This window comes from Ornithorhynchus anatinus, chromosome 6 (assembly GCF_004115215.2).
Source record: "Ornithorhynchus anatinus isolate Pmale09 chromosome 6, mOrnAna1.pri.v4, whole genome shotgun sequence".
Lineage (NCBI taxonomy): Eukaryota > Metazoa > Chordata > Mammalia > Monotremata > Ornithorhynchidae > Ornithorhynchus > Ornithorhynchus anatinus.
Window position 1 is genome coordinate 20,801,381 of NC_041733.1, and position 14,682 is coordinate 20,816,062.

Here is a 14,682-nt window from a genome sequence, read left to right on the forward strand (position 1 = left end):
GATTGGAAGATCAATTGAAGACTTTTAGAGGACCCTGAAAAATTTGCGAGCAGGCCTATGACCAGAACGTCTCTGCCCTCTCTAGTACCACCTTATTCAATGGTCCCCGCACAACTGCTCATTGTCCCTGTATCTTTCTGCAAAAATGGAATCCCGATCCCAGAGCTTCAGAGACACGGGAATGTTCCAGAATACCCCTTCAAAACCTCATCTCCTCCAAGAGGCCTTTCCCAAGCCTTCTTTTCCCCAGTTCCCTTCCCTTCTGCGGTGTCTTCTGTGCACTTGGGCCTGTTCCCTTTGGGCATATGGTGTTCATCCTGCCCTCGTCCCCATAGCACTTATGTACCTATCTATAAATTATTTATGTTAATGTGTATTTCCCCTAGACTGTAAACTTGTTGTAGGATGGGGACATCTAATTAATGATGGTAGTTAACAGTGGCATTTAAGCATTTACTATTTGTCAAGCACTGTTCTAAGCACTGGGGAAGATCCAAGCTAATCAGGTGGGACATGGTCCCTGTCCCACAGTACACCCACATATCCCAATCCTCGTTTTATAGCTGAGGTAACTGAGGCACAGAGAAGTTCAGAGACTTGCCAGAGATCACACAACAGACAAGTGGCAGAGCTGGGATTAGAACCCAGATCCTTCTGACCCCCAAGCCCGTCCTCCTCTTTCAACTGCTTCTCACGGTATCTAAAAACCCTGCTGTGTATTGTACTCCCAAGCACCTAGTACAGTGCCTTGCACACAGAAAGCACTCAATAAATACCATTTATTGATTCACCCATCATAGCAACAAAGGGTCCCTCAAAGGGAGCCCTCTTCAGCAGCAGCCAAAGTCCTCAGTGGCTTCAAATCCTGAGGCCGTGTTCAGTTCAGACGGGGGCTTAGTAGTGATGTGGAGGGGAACTCAGGAAGTTCTAAAGATTCAAAGTTACAGCTTCTTGGACAGACCCACAGTTAAAAAGTGATGATGACGAGCATCTTGTCAGACTTTTTTTAGAGACCAAAGAGAAAACAAATGCCCCCAAAGTCTGACAAGATTTTATAGCGCTAATCACCTTAAAAGCTGAAATGGCATTTCTGGTTGTGCTTTTTTTAAGTTCACAGGCTGCACATTTGCTCCAACCCTCTCCCCTCCCCATCCTTCCCCCGTCTCTGAGCCATCTGGTTTTAATAAGGGAGCAGCCGTGGAAAGAAGTGTGTCAAAGAGCACACAGAGCCACCCTTGGTGGCTCCGAGCGGCCGTCTGCGTGCTCCCCCGGGGGCTCAGGGGGAAGGCCTGCCTCTCCTGGCACAGATCTTCATTGCGATTTCCCCTGGTTCGGGGCAGGCACCAGATGATGCTCCGATTCCCCGCTCGGTGTCCCCGGAAGTTGTCCTACTACTTAGCTGGACTCCGGGGAGGATGTCGGCATCTGGGCCGGAACCCCCGATTCTTCTGTTTTCCGGCCAAACATTGGTGTGACTGATTCAGATCTGGCGAGGCTGATTGGAGGCCACTTTGTTGGGTTCGGGCGGCCTCCAGAAGAAGTTGTACTGGATTTCCTCGTCCCCAAGATCATAATGTTCCTCTGAAGCCCAACCTGGCTCCGACAGGTGGCGCAGACCAGGGAGGTTGACTGGTTTGTGGTCATCGAGCAGAACTATTCAGGCAGCTGAATTAGGATGCCCTTTGCTATGTAGTTCCCTGACCCTGGCTGCCATCACTGAGTGGGAGAGAATTTTCTATGGAATGGAGTCAGAGAGGGAAAGGATATCCTTGATATAAATGGACACTACCTAAAAATGCCCCTGACAGAACAGGCTGTCATCAAGCAACTTGATTTCCCTATCCGCCTTTGCCTACAGCAACTTTTTTCTTTATCTTTTTTTTTTTTTGAGGGGAGTGGTGTGGGGGAAGCAGTTTTTCGGGGAGCATGAGGAGGAACCTAAAAATTTTGAGATTAATATCAGGAACCTCTATGTAACTTTCAGTTGAACTTTATGCCTACAAACTGAGCACATTATGACTCCATCATCAGTGTGGTGGGATTCCTCGTGTGACTTGAGAGGCTCAGAAGTATGCTCACCTCAGGGTTAGCAGTAAGCTTCGTGCCTCTGGGCATCAGAACGACCAATACTCTTCTCCAGCCAGTCAGATACCTTTCAGAGAGGCTTCGAAGAAGGTATGGATAGATGGGACCTGATTATATTGTGTCTACCATTCAGTTTAGTGCCTGGCACGGAGTAAGTGCTTACTGAATACCACTGTTATCAGTATTAATTAGGCAAGATGATCATAGCATCTGACAGGCCTGTGTGGAGCAACACATTTTTAAAGATAGCTATGAAGGGCATGAGAGGTGTAAACCTCCTCTCGAGACTATAAACTCCTTGTGGACAGGAAACGTGTTTATCAACTCTATTGTTTTGTACTCTCCCAAGCTCTTAATACATTGCTCTGCGCACAGTAAGCACTTAAATACCATTGGTTGAGCCAAAGTGTCCGCTCCTCTGTTCTCTAATGCAGCTTCAGGAGAGGAGAGGGAGGATGATGGGTTAATTCCCATTTGGATCTCCTCCACATGTAAGCACTGATTTGAAGCTAGGAAATGCCGGACAGAAAGCGGCAAAGCCCAGTTGTCTTGGAGTGACCCAGCAGTCTTGTACAGGGAATAAGAGGCCTCTGAAATACTCTTTCTGAGCCCAAACTTGTAAGATAAAAGTTCTATCCTTTTGTGATCAGGGTGCAGAGGCAGGGAGATCTGTTTTGTGGTGGGGGGGTTCCAGGCATAGCGGGCTGGAGTGTGGGGAAGGGCAGCATCCCCACCTCCTTCCTGGGGTGCTGTGAGCCTGACTCCCCGACACGCACACCTTCGGCTCCTGGCTATTACCTCCCGAGTTCACTGCAGCTTGGGGTTGGAGATCCCGCTGTGTGCTGGCAGTGGCCTCGGGCTGGAGACCGGCACAGCCCGCTGAGGTGTAGAGTCACCACCGCTGCCCACCGACCCTGGTTCTTCCCCTGGTTGGGGCTGTTTCCCAGCAGGCTTCCCGAACCCAGCACAGACTCCAGAAGTGACCGTGGTGGCCCGGAGCTAGCAACATCGGAGGCCTCCCATCATCCTGGGCTGGGGTTTCGTCCCCACTACCCTCTTTCCCCAGGGCGGTACTGCCATCTCAGCCAGAGTAGGCTGCTGGAGCTGCAGTGGCCCAGAGCCGGCGGCAGAAAGGCTTGGGGCGGGGAGGGGGTGGTCTGAGAGACCTCTGCGGGGCCTGTGTGTTGCAAGGCCCATGCCAGTGTCCTCGTGTCCCCCACCCACCTTCCTCCAGCCCGGCTTGCCAGGTTGCCTTTTGTAAGAACGTCCAGGAGCCAGTCCCAGAAATAGCCGGCTTCCCCGCAGAGCATCATTGTGGCAGTGTCCGGAGATCGGAGGCATGGGAAGACTGAAAGAGTGGCAGGCTCCTACCGGGCTGTGCCCCAGAGAGCGGGAGTCCCTCTGCGGCACGGAGCGATGCCCGCTTCTCTGCCTGGCATGGCAAAGGGCCCGATTGTTCTCCCACTCTGAATTGGGCTTTTGTCTGGCCGGGGCCGGAGGGCAGTGATCCTTCCACGATTTGCTGCCAGTCTCTCGGGAACCAGAACAAACTTTTGTTTAGATGCTTAATCATAGCCTTCTGGGACCATCCCAGTGGGAGCCAAGCGAGACTCCAAGCCTCGCGGCTCTCTGCGCTCCCAGCTGTGTCCAGATGGGTGACCTCTGGCCTAGAGCCGCCGTTCGGCCGTACAGCCCTTCAGGACCACTTCCCTCCTCACAAGTCAGGGTCCTTCCCAGTGTGGCCGGGTGGGGCAAGGGCTTTGAGTGAGATGTGTAACTGGGTCAGGCCTCTAGGTCAACTTTCCCTCACCATACCCTCCCCCCAAAAAAACTTTTCCTCTCATGCCACTCTGGTTTTTCCCTGGCAATTCTTGCAATTACTTCTATAATAATAATAATGGTATTTATCAAGTGCTTACTATGTGCCAAGCACTGTACTAAGCGCTGGGGTAGATACAAGGTAATCAGGTTGTCCCACGTGGGGCTCGCAGACTTAATCCCCATTTTTACAGATGAGGTAACTGAGGCACAGAAAAGTTAAGTAGCTTGCCCAAGGTCACACAGCAGAAAAGTGGCGGAGCCAGGATTAGAACCCATGATCTGTCTCCCAAGGCCTTACTCTTGCCACTAGGCTGTGCTGCCTCTGTCTCCCAACTGATTCCTCAGGGGCTCGGTGCATCTCTCTCGAAGTCCTTCAGCTACTCCAGGAAGAGGGCATTTGGCTCAGGGGAGCCAACTTTTCATGCAAGGATGGGGATAAATTTGGAATGGGGCATTAGGGGGGTGAGGAAGGTAAAGAGAGCCAAAAAATTGGGACAGAAGAAAAGAGAAGTTTAAAAAAAGGGGGGGGGGGAGAAGTGGTGGGTGAAGAAGAAAAGAGAGAGGAGGAGTAATGGACAAGGAAAAGAGATAGAGGAAGAGGAGGAATGGAAAATTGAGGGTGAGAGAGGGTGGTAACAGGATGTTTGAAATTGTTTCTGCTATAGTACTCTTCCAAGTAATAATTACGATAAAAATAACTGCATTTAGTGCTTACTTGGTGCCAAGCATCAGGTGAGAACAGTACCTTTCCCACACAAGGCTCACATTCAAGACCAGGTGTTTTATCACCATTATACAGATGAGGAAACTGAGGCACATGGAGGTTAAAAAATGACTTGCCTTGGGTCACACAGAAGGCCAGTGGCAGAGATGGGATGATATGACTCCTAAATCTATATACGTTTTACTAGGGCACGTGACTAGAACAGAGCTCTGTACATGTTAAGGGCTCAGTTAATCCATTTACTCTTCAGGCTGTGTTGTCACTGACTCCACCTCCTCCCAAGTGGCCGCTGCTGCTTAGATCGCATTTACTGGGCATCAAGGCCATGCTGGAAACTGTCCTTGCACTTGCCGGGGTGAGCTGCCCTGTGTTGCCAGTGCTCAGGGTGGGCTGGTTATGTTGGGGCTTGGCCTTGCAGTGCCCGGGGCGGGCTGCTTACACTGGGACTCGTGTTTGTCTACGACAGTGCTCTGGGCGGTCCAGTTACGTCAGAGCTCTTGTTTGCCTGCAGCAGTGCTCAGTCGGGAGCTGGGCACGTTGGAGCTCCCTCTTTGCCACGGTAGTGCTTGGGGCAGCCCGGTTACGTCAGAGCTCGTGCTTGGCCGCGGTAGTGCTCGGAGCGGGCCGGTGACGTCTAAGCTCGTGCTTGGCCACAGTAGTGCCGGGTCGGGCCGGTTACATCGGAGCTCATGCTTGACTGCGTCTCACATGTTGGCAGTGCCAGCACCCTCCACAGTGTGGGGGCGGCAGGCTGGGTTGGGAGGGCATTCGGCGGCCCTGGTTGGCCCACCTCACAGTTGCCAGGCCTGGGGATGAGGTGGCACTCTGGCCTGGCCCCACAACCAAGCGAGGATGACGGAAACCCCCACAGATCCTGGGACCAGGCTGGTGAGCCCTTCCTGTTGCCAGGGTCCAAGATGGGGAGCCGACATATTGATATCTGTGGCTGCCCAACATGGCCAATAACCTGCAGGAGTGAAGCTAGTGTCTCCATCCCTTCCATCCCAAGTCCGTGGGGACTATTGCCCAGTTGGCCCCCTTGGCTACCATGAAGGGGCTCCTATTAATCCCTGGGGTTTATTGAGTGTTTACTAAGTGCAGAGCACCGTACTAAGCTCTTGGGAGAGTATGGTACAAGGGAATTAGCATCTTATGAATTGGCTGTGCCAACTGGGTGATAAATGAGGCAGCGACAGCAGATGCCTACTTATTGAGAAGTAAAGCTCCTTATTTAAGGCTCCTACACTTCCTTCATTGAAAAGGTTAAATGCGTACAAGATGATATTGGGGTCATTGCCAATAACAGATCCCCCTCTTCTCCCAGTTGAGGCTACTGCAGAGAGAGACAGACAGACAGACACCATGGGTCTGGAGGCAAAAGTTGCAAAGTAATTTCTTCCATTGCCTCGACCTAAAAACCATCCGTTCCTGCACCTTTCCTCCAGCGTATGCTGCAGAATCAAAGGTACCCAGCAGGGAAGCCGAGCTCCAAACATTACCCCGGATGGGAAGGAAGTCTGCCTATCCCCACGGCCATGGAAGTATGCCTGGGCCTCATCATCGAACAGGGTTTTCTCTTTGTTAGATAACAGCTGCATTATCTCCAGATCTTGGCTTCTGCGCCCAGCCGAGGCCAGAGTGAAGTCAGCAGGCTCTCATAATCTTCTCGGTTCCCGTGTGAAGAGTTTTCACTGTCCCCCTGAATCCTTTCAACTTGACTGACCTCTCTGTTGCTCTTCCTTAAATATCTCCAAGGTGTCCAGACTGCGCTAGGTCCCGTTCCAAACAGACCCCTCTAAGGTTTCCTGCTCCCTAGAAGCTTGCACGTGGCTTATATCAGCATATGAAAACAGCATCAGCACAGGGAATATTGCTTAAGGTAGCCATACATTCCTGTTTGTTTTCTAGTTGTTAAAAGTTTGGCAGTCCTGCTGTGAACCCTGGGGAAAGGGCAGTTAAACAGATTTGTGAGAAATGAGCCCCCATTCCACCCATTTCATCTGGGGACTAAATCCTGCAGGAGTAGGCTCGTTATGGGTAGGGAATGTCTGCAAATTCTGTTGAATTGTACTCTTCCAAGCTCTTAGTACAATGTTCTGCACATAGTAAGCATGCAAAATACAATTGATTGATTTAAGAAACTTCTTCTGAGAGGTTCTTAGTGATCCTCTTTTTCTCCCATTAATTTTTCTTCCAAAAAAGTTACTGATCATGCCCCTTTCCCTGAGTTTGAAATACCTTATTTGTCCTCACAGGCTTTTTGATTGATTCGCTCCAGAAAAAAAGTAAGCAATCTTATTTCTTGAGCGCTTACTGTGTGCAGAGCACTATACTAAGCACTGGGGAGAATACAGTATAACAGAGTTGATAGGAATGTTTCCTGTCCACAAGGAGCTTACAGTTTAGAGGGGAATTCAACCTCATCAGTGATTAAGTGCTTCTGTACTTGTGGTTCTGTTGATTAGACTGTAAACTCCTCGAGGGCAGGAACCGTGTCTTTTTACTTCTATTGTACTCTCCCAGGTGCTTAGTACAGGGCCATGCCTGGTAGATGCTCAATAAATACTACTGATTGATTGATTCTAGGAGTTGTTCAAAGTGAGTTAAACATAATCCCTGTCCCAAGACTGGATCTAAGTGCTTAGTACAGTGCTCTGTACACAATAAATATGACTGACTGATCTAAAACAACTGAAAACACTTGTCCAAATACATAAAGAAGGATCATCTTTAATTCCATTTTGTGGGGTAGGGAGTGAAGCAGGGATGAGGTTTCACATTTAGACAAAAGGGGCTTGGGGACACTCACCATCTCTTTCAAAAATAGCCTGAGAAGACTTTCTGGATGAGGTGGATTTGCAAATATAAGAAATTCCTAAAAATAGTCCCAAATATTCAGAATATTCCTACATAGGTTCCTGAAATGTTCATAAGTATACAGAGGCTCGTTATGACATTTCTCTGCCATCAATGTTTAACATTTCCTTCTTACACCATCTCAGGCTGTTTATTCCCTTAAAAAATAAGCATCAGCTTGTGTCATAACAGAATAATTTGGCACCACATCTGTCTGAGAAGGGAAGGGGACAAGGGAGGTAAACAGTGTCGGAATGAATCCCGTGGTCTTTCCACCAGATGATGTGGCCTCATTTTGGAAATGAAGGCTTGCTTTCATCCGTTCTCCTTGTCCCAAGGTAGATTCCCTTCCCCCCCTTACACATTCCCAGTCCCCTTTCCAATCTGTTGTAGTGCTCAAGGCCTCTGGTGGACCTTCCATCTTGCCAGTTCTCTTCAGAGGGGAGGTGGGGTTGCCGGAGCTCTCTGTTAGTAGTTTGAAGAGGAAAAGGGGCAGGAGTAGCATGGGACCCAGCTTGGCTCTGCCAAGAAATGTAAATTGTTCTCTCAGGGAGGCTAGCTGGGGGTGTGCAGGGCTACCCCAAGACGATACTGGCCACTCGGCCCCAAATGTTCTCCGAGGGAAAACCGTAATTAACTCACATTTTCCTGGATCTGGGAACACTCCTGAACTCACACTTGCCCTTGCATGGTTTCTTATCTAGGAAGGTACTGTGCTGGTTTATCCTGCCCAGCTGTGCTAGCTCTTCACCCAGACTGCCAACTTCCCAGGTCATAGAAGGAGCTTGGAGTAGAACTCTCCTTCCTGGATTTGGAAATTGGACTAGACAGAGAAGCTTCCTTCCAGAATCTCCTCAGTGAGCAACTGGCCCAGAGGATGGAGATGGGAGAGGGGTTTTGGCTTTCAGGCAAAAGTAATCCTCCGGCAGGCAGCCTGCTGGAGAACTTTATTAATTTCAAATTTGGGGGTTCATTTTTGCCCCTGATGTCCCAGCAACCAATGGGAATTGATCACTAAGGAGGGGTGTTTGTGTTGGGTTGAAGGCGGTTGGGCAAACAGGCACCCATTTTGTATCAGTTCTTGAGCTGGGCTGGAGACTTTTTTACTGTATTTACTTACAGGATGTTTGTGTGATTGTGTCACTGTCTGGTAGAATAGGGGTCATATTCTCCCCCCACCCCCCTTCCTCCTCCTCCTCCCCCTATCCCCCACACAGTGCCCTTCTGGGGAAAAAACGAGCTTGCATCAACTTAGACTTCTCGCTCTCCGGGTTGTTCTGGAGGTTGCTGAATGTCTTTATTTCCAGGGCCTCGGGAAGCTTTCCGTTTGAGATTGATTCTTTTGCTTACTTTTCCATGCCCCTTTCTTGTGATTTCTCCTACAAAAAATAAACAACAAACCTGCCTTTCTCAGTTGACCTGGTTCTCTTGCTTAATCTCTGGCCAGACGTGAACTTTTCTGTAGAATCAGACACATGGTTTGTGAGTTATGGACCAGTAAACACCCAGTTTCATCCTTCCTCCTACACAATTTCTAAGAGCCATCCTTCCCTGCCCCAGCGACCTTGGAAAGCCCTGGTTTTCAGTTGGGTGGCTTTTGCCTTCTCAGAGATTACCTGACCTTCCCCCGTTCAAACTCCAGAAGGGGCCAGGTTGAGGTCCACACCGCCTGTTTTGGTTTTGAAACTTATTGTGGAGTCCAGCACCTCAGACCTTGTCCCTTCTCACTTGCGCCCACATTTTGGTGCCAGGTCGTAGGTGCAGACTGGCCACTATCCTTTGGCAGTTTGTGCCTTTTTGCCGGTTCTTCTAAGATGGCTGCCCAGTAGAGAGCTCTCAGGCAGTTAGAAGGGCAAGTGCTGCTGGGATTTTTAGGTTCTATTGGGTACAGATGGACTTCTGCTTGTAAGGGAGGCATCAGACAAGCATAAAGGTATAAAAGTGTCTGAGCCACTGCAGTCCCTAACCACTGGACTCTCTTTCAGGGGCCCCAGGGAGAGCTTCCTAGGAACCCTTGTTCAATCAGTGGTATTTTTTGAGTGCTTACTGTGTGCAGAGCACTGTACTAAGCACTTGGGAGACATGTTCAGTCTTCCCAGTCCTTAAACTCATGGCTTTCTATAGACCTGCTCTTCCCTACTGCTTCTTCAGAGGGTCCGATGGACCTGGCTTTGCAGTTTTCACTCACCCTGTCCACCTAACTTCAAAAGAGGTTACACACAGCTGTGTGACTGTGGGCAAGTCACTTAACTTCTCTGTGCCTCAGTTCCCTCATCTGTAAAATGGGGATTAAGACTGTGAGCCCCACGTGGGACAACCTGATTCCCCTATGTCTACCCCAGCGCTTAGAACAGTGCTCGGCACATAGTAAGCGCTTAACAAATACCAACATTAAAAGAGGTTTAGTGCCTAGAGCTCACTCCTCTTCAGGGAGGGACAGGATAATTTTCCCTGAGCAGAGAAGTAGAGCTCTGGGGAAAGAGGGCTGTACTCAGACCATTCTTCTCAGCGATTGACTTTCCTGACTGAAGATTTAATCGCGTCCTCCACAGGAAGCGACTGAGAGGGTGGAGGGAGCCGTTAAGAACTCCTTTCTGATGTCATGTCCCAGTTAGATTGGAAGTTCCTCGAGGACAGGGATGGTTGTCTGTTTTATTGAAATGTCCCATGGCCCCGGTGTCGTACCCTGCACATATAGACACTCAGTAAATACTGATGACCAGAGGAGAGCAGTTGATCACCACCCAGGGTTCTGCCGTAGCGCTGAAATTCAGTTTTATTTGGCTGCGGCCCAGTGAGCCTCTGTGTTTTGGGGTTTGGAGATAAGCTGGTGCTTCCTGAAGCCCCACAGACAGTATCACCAAGCTGTAGGCATCCCTGCCTCATGGAGCTGCCCAGAGGGTTGGGGTGGACTTGGCTTTTGCCACCCTGGTCTGGTAACAGCCATCTGTACTGAGCTCTTCCTGGTCTGAAGACCTCTTAAAGGGTTACTTATGGGACCAAAGAGACCTCAATGCTTGAAAGGGCCTCCTTAACCTTTCTTTCCTCTCTCACTGGAAGAATCAGGCTCTGGCTCTGACTCATCCTCCCCCTTTGGAAGGGAGCAGGTGGCAGAGGTCTGATGGAGCAGAGGCCCGATGAAGGGGTCATTGCCTTCCTTTCCGAGCAGACCTAGAAGGAGAACCCGGTCTTCCTGGCTGCTGACGCTCGGCTGCTGCCACGGCCGCCGCTCCCTATAGGTCAGACAGGTTTGGGCCCTTTCCCCGAGGATGGGGAGTGTTGGGAAACTTCTTTGGCTCTACATGTTTCTGCCTGGGAAAGGGCATCCTGGCAGTGAAGGGAAGGGCAGTGATTTACAACACTCGGGATTCCAGGCTGGGTTTGTATAAAAGCCTTTGCCTGCTGCCGGGTCTGGAGGCCCCGAACTTGTGTATGTCCCTCCCCCTTTTCGGCTAACTGATCTCCCCAACCCCATGGGACTAGGGACACGGGACCCGAGCCTGGAGTCAGAAAACAAGGCCTCAAACTCTTCCAGGGAGCTAATTGCAGGGGTGGAGGGAGCAGACAGTGTGGGAAGAGACTGTTAGGGAAAGTGGGAAATGGAGGACATTGGCAGTGTCTGCAGAAGGCTAAGGAGACTGTTTAGAGAGAGGCAAGACACTTTGACAGGCCAGACGGCTCCCCCTGCCTCCCTGCTCACCTCCCTCCTCTCCTCCATGTATAGAAACTCTGTGTGGTTAGCCGGGAATGCATTGTTCCAGCTCAACAGACACCAGTAGGAAATACCATTTGGGGTGGGAGGGCTGAAGAGGGAGGGAAGAAAGTGACTTAACTAAAACACTCCGAGGCAGGACGGAGTTTCTCCCCAGATACCCAAAGTAATTTTTTGTGTGTGTCTGTGTGCATGTGCGTGCGTTTAAAGCTGAAGCAACTAGTTTGGATTCTAGGAACCACCTTCCCCAAAAATGAATTATGAAAGCCTGAGGGTGAGGTGGAGTGAAGGGAGGGCAGTGATAGACATATATGGCACCCAAGAGAGTGGGATTGACTCTCACCAAAATTGGAAGCTGGAAATTTTGCCTTATGAAATGGGGAACTCCTCGAGGCCCAAGGTAAATAGGCAGCTTTTGGAGAAGTGCTGGTGCCATGAGCAATTAGTCAGGGTCTTACTTCACCAGAAGGTTAGCACAGTAAGCAGGGCTTTCCCTTGGCATAGTGCCATCATAATGACGAAACTTATTAAGCACCCACTATATGCCTCAGCACCGGGACAAGTACAAGAGGATCAGATCAAATACAGTTCTTTTCTCACAAAGGGGCTCGCTATCTAAGAGGAATGAAGAACTGGTATCTTAGCCCCATTTTACAGATGAGAAAATTGGAGTACAGTGAAATTAATTGACGTGCCCACGGTCACACACAGCAGGCTAGTGGCAGAGCTGAGCCTAGAAGCTGGCTCTCGTGATCCTTGGTTCCATATACTTATCCACAGGGCTGCCCTACCGTGGAAGCCTGTTCTTTTTCGATTTATACATCTTGACCCATCCAAACCCATTAAATCCATTGGATTTCCAGCCAACCCCCCAGGCGACAAACATCTCTGTTCTGAGACCTGCCTTCTGTCCCAGTTAGACGTTAGTAAACTGAGAAGCAGAAAGGGTTAAATCAAACCCATTCTGTCCAACCTTTACCCGGCAGAGAGGGAGGAGCTAGAAATGCCAGACTCTGTTTTTTGAGACACTTCTATGCATCGCCCACGCCTTGGGGTTTTTTTTTTCCTTTCCCCTCCTTTTTTCCCTTTTTTTCCTCCTGTGCTGTGGCCTCTCTCTGGTGCTTAATCCGTTCCATATGTCGCAGTATATACTCTCCCAACCTCCTCTGGGCCTGCTGAAAGAAACGTCCTTGGAGCAGCCAATGTAGTAGAACTATTTTTCTAATTTGAGCTGGCATCTGCCCAGTACCTGAGCTCCCCTAACACTGCCCTTTGACCCAGAGCCCACAGAATGCAGTTGAATCTACTGAAACCCCTCCCCACAGCCCAAAACGCCTCTTAACACAGTCAGAGACAAACTCTCCTCCTCAGGTTGTAAATGGCCTACCTTGCTGCAGCATCCTTTTCCAGTGGTAGGGATGGGAGTAGTCTGGACCTTTGAGATTTATGAAGGTAAGAACTGTGGTGTGAACACTTATCTGCACATAGTAAGCGCTTAACAAATACCAACATTATTATGATTGGCCAAACACTAGGGTTGATACAGGATAATCACATGGGACATAGTCCTCATTGCTCGTGGGACTCACAGGGGGAGATGGAACTCGTAGCTCGCCACATTTCACAGAACTTCTAGTCTGTAAATTCCTTGTGGGAAGGGATTGTCTATATCAACTGTGTAGTATTGTGCTCTCCCAAGCTAATAGTACAGTGCTCTGCGCATGGTAATCCCCACTGGTTGATTGATTGCACCTAGCAGGGCAGTGACAGAGCTGAAACTGGAATCTAGGTGGCCTGACTTGGAGTCCCCGGCTTTTCCCATGACTTGCTCACCTAAGAAGGGCCTTTCCCCTCTTTCATAGTACTGGTCAGCTCCCCAGAGTTGCCTGCTTTTCTCACTTTGTGCCAAAGGCACCATCAGGAAATGAGCAGCATGGCCTAGTGGAAAGAACACAGGCCTGGAAGTCAGAGGACCTGGGTTCTAATCCCAGATCTGCCACTAGCCTGCTGTGACTGTGGGAAAGTCACTGAACTTCTCTGTGCCTCAGTTTCTTCATCTTTAAAATGGAGATTCAATGCCTGTTCTCCCTCCTGTTTAGACTGTGACCCCTTGCGAGGCAGGGACTGTATCCGACTCGATTATCTTGTGTCTACCCCAGGGTTTAGTACAGTGCTTGGCACGTAGTGTGTGCTTAACTAATACTACTGCTGTAAATATGAATAATGATAGTGATAATAATAATCCATGGGGCCAGAAGGGAGGTGGCATCTCCAGGCCATTGCCCCCCTCTTCATTCTTTCCGTTATCAGCCACTCCAGGAAGGTGTCACATATTTCCCCCTGACCTTAGGTTGCCTCTGATGGCTTGGACAGGATCGGGCCCCTTATCTAATTTCTGACATGCATTCCTGGCCCGTCTGACTACATTGGTGTGAGGCAGGTCGTGTATCACTTCTCACTTCCCCGCCCCACCTGTGTCTTTCAGCTAAAGTACAAAAGGATGGGGGAGTGAGAAAGAAGAACCAAATAGAAGTGAAAGGTGTTTGCCAGATCTTTGCTAGGGAAAGAAATGTATTAATTCAGGTCACTCGGAAGGGAGATAAAACCACACCCACTGCCTGGACAACAGGCGGAGGTGTTGTTCACACGTTGTTAGTGAATAGCTTGTTTTGGGGTGGATAGATAAAATGGATGACTCAGGAGCCCAGGGATGTTATTGGGTGGATGAACGTAGGTCTGGCACTGGGTTTGGGACGTCATATGATAGATAGTCTAATTGGTATCGTGAGGGCTGTGAGTGATTGAACTGATGGTGCCACATTAGGCAGGGAGTTGGAGATCAGTCGTAGAATGTGGGCAGAGGGATGGGCCTGCAGTGACTTGCGCCCAGGTCTGGGAAGGGGTGTGAATGAGTGTATTCATCGGCTTGCCTGTCACTGAGCTTCAACCCTGACCTCCATTTAACCCTCTAGCCTTCTCTCCCCCTCGCCCCCATCCACCTGTAATTTTCCTTCCTATCTGTGATTTATTTTACAGTCTGTCTCTCCTGCTAGACTATAAGGTTCCTGAAGACAGGGATCATATCTACTGGCTCTAGTGGACCTTACCAAGCAGTTAGTACAGTGCTCTGTACACAGCAGGGGCTCAATATTTACCAGTGACAGATGGATTCTGGATGATGACTGGAAGCGATTGGCTGATCGGTCGAGACACCCTTCCCCTGCCGCTCCAGTTTTGACAGGATCCTGCCAGGCACCATCATATGGAGGTCCACTCCCACATGTGGGTACCATTGTCCACTTCTCCTAACATTAGAAGTGGTTGGATGTTAGGATGTCTAGCAGAAGGGAGACCAGAGGGAATAATTCCCTCTCCTAAAACTAATCTTCTAAGGGGTGGAGGGAGCTGGAACTTGCCTTACTCGAACCCAATTTACAGAAGCCGGTTGCAAAAGAAGTTAGGGGGCTGAATCAGTCAATCAGTT

General features: G+C 49.7%; 1 protein-coding gene and 1 long non-coding RNA gene across 2 annotated transcripts in view; one reads left to right on the top strand and one right to left on the bottom strand.

Moving 5' to 3' along the window:
• FGD1 (FYVE, RhoGEF and PH domain containing 1) overlaps positions 1-14,682 on the top strand; it is a 104,963-nt gene that overhangs the window by 21,118 nt on the left and 69,163 nt on the right. The window lies entirely within an intron of this gene.
• On the bottom strand, positions 8,738-9,326 carry LOC114812917. The gene is made up of 2 exons (XR_003760530.2): positions 9,103-9,326; positions 8,738-8,865 (listed from the first exon to the last, which is right to left on the bottom strand). It is a non-coding gene; the product is annotated as an uncharacterized LOC114812917 (long non-coding RNA).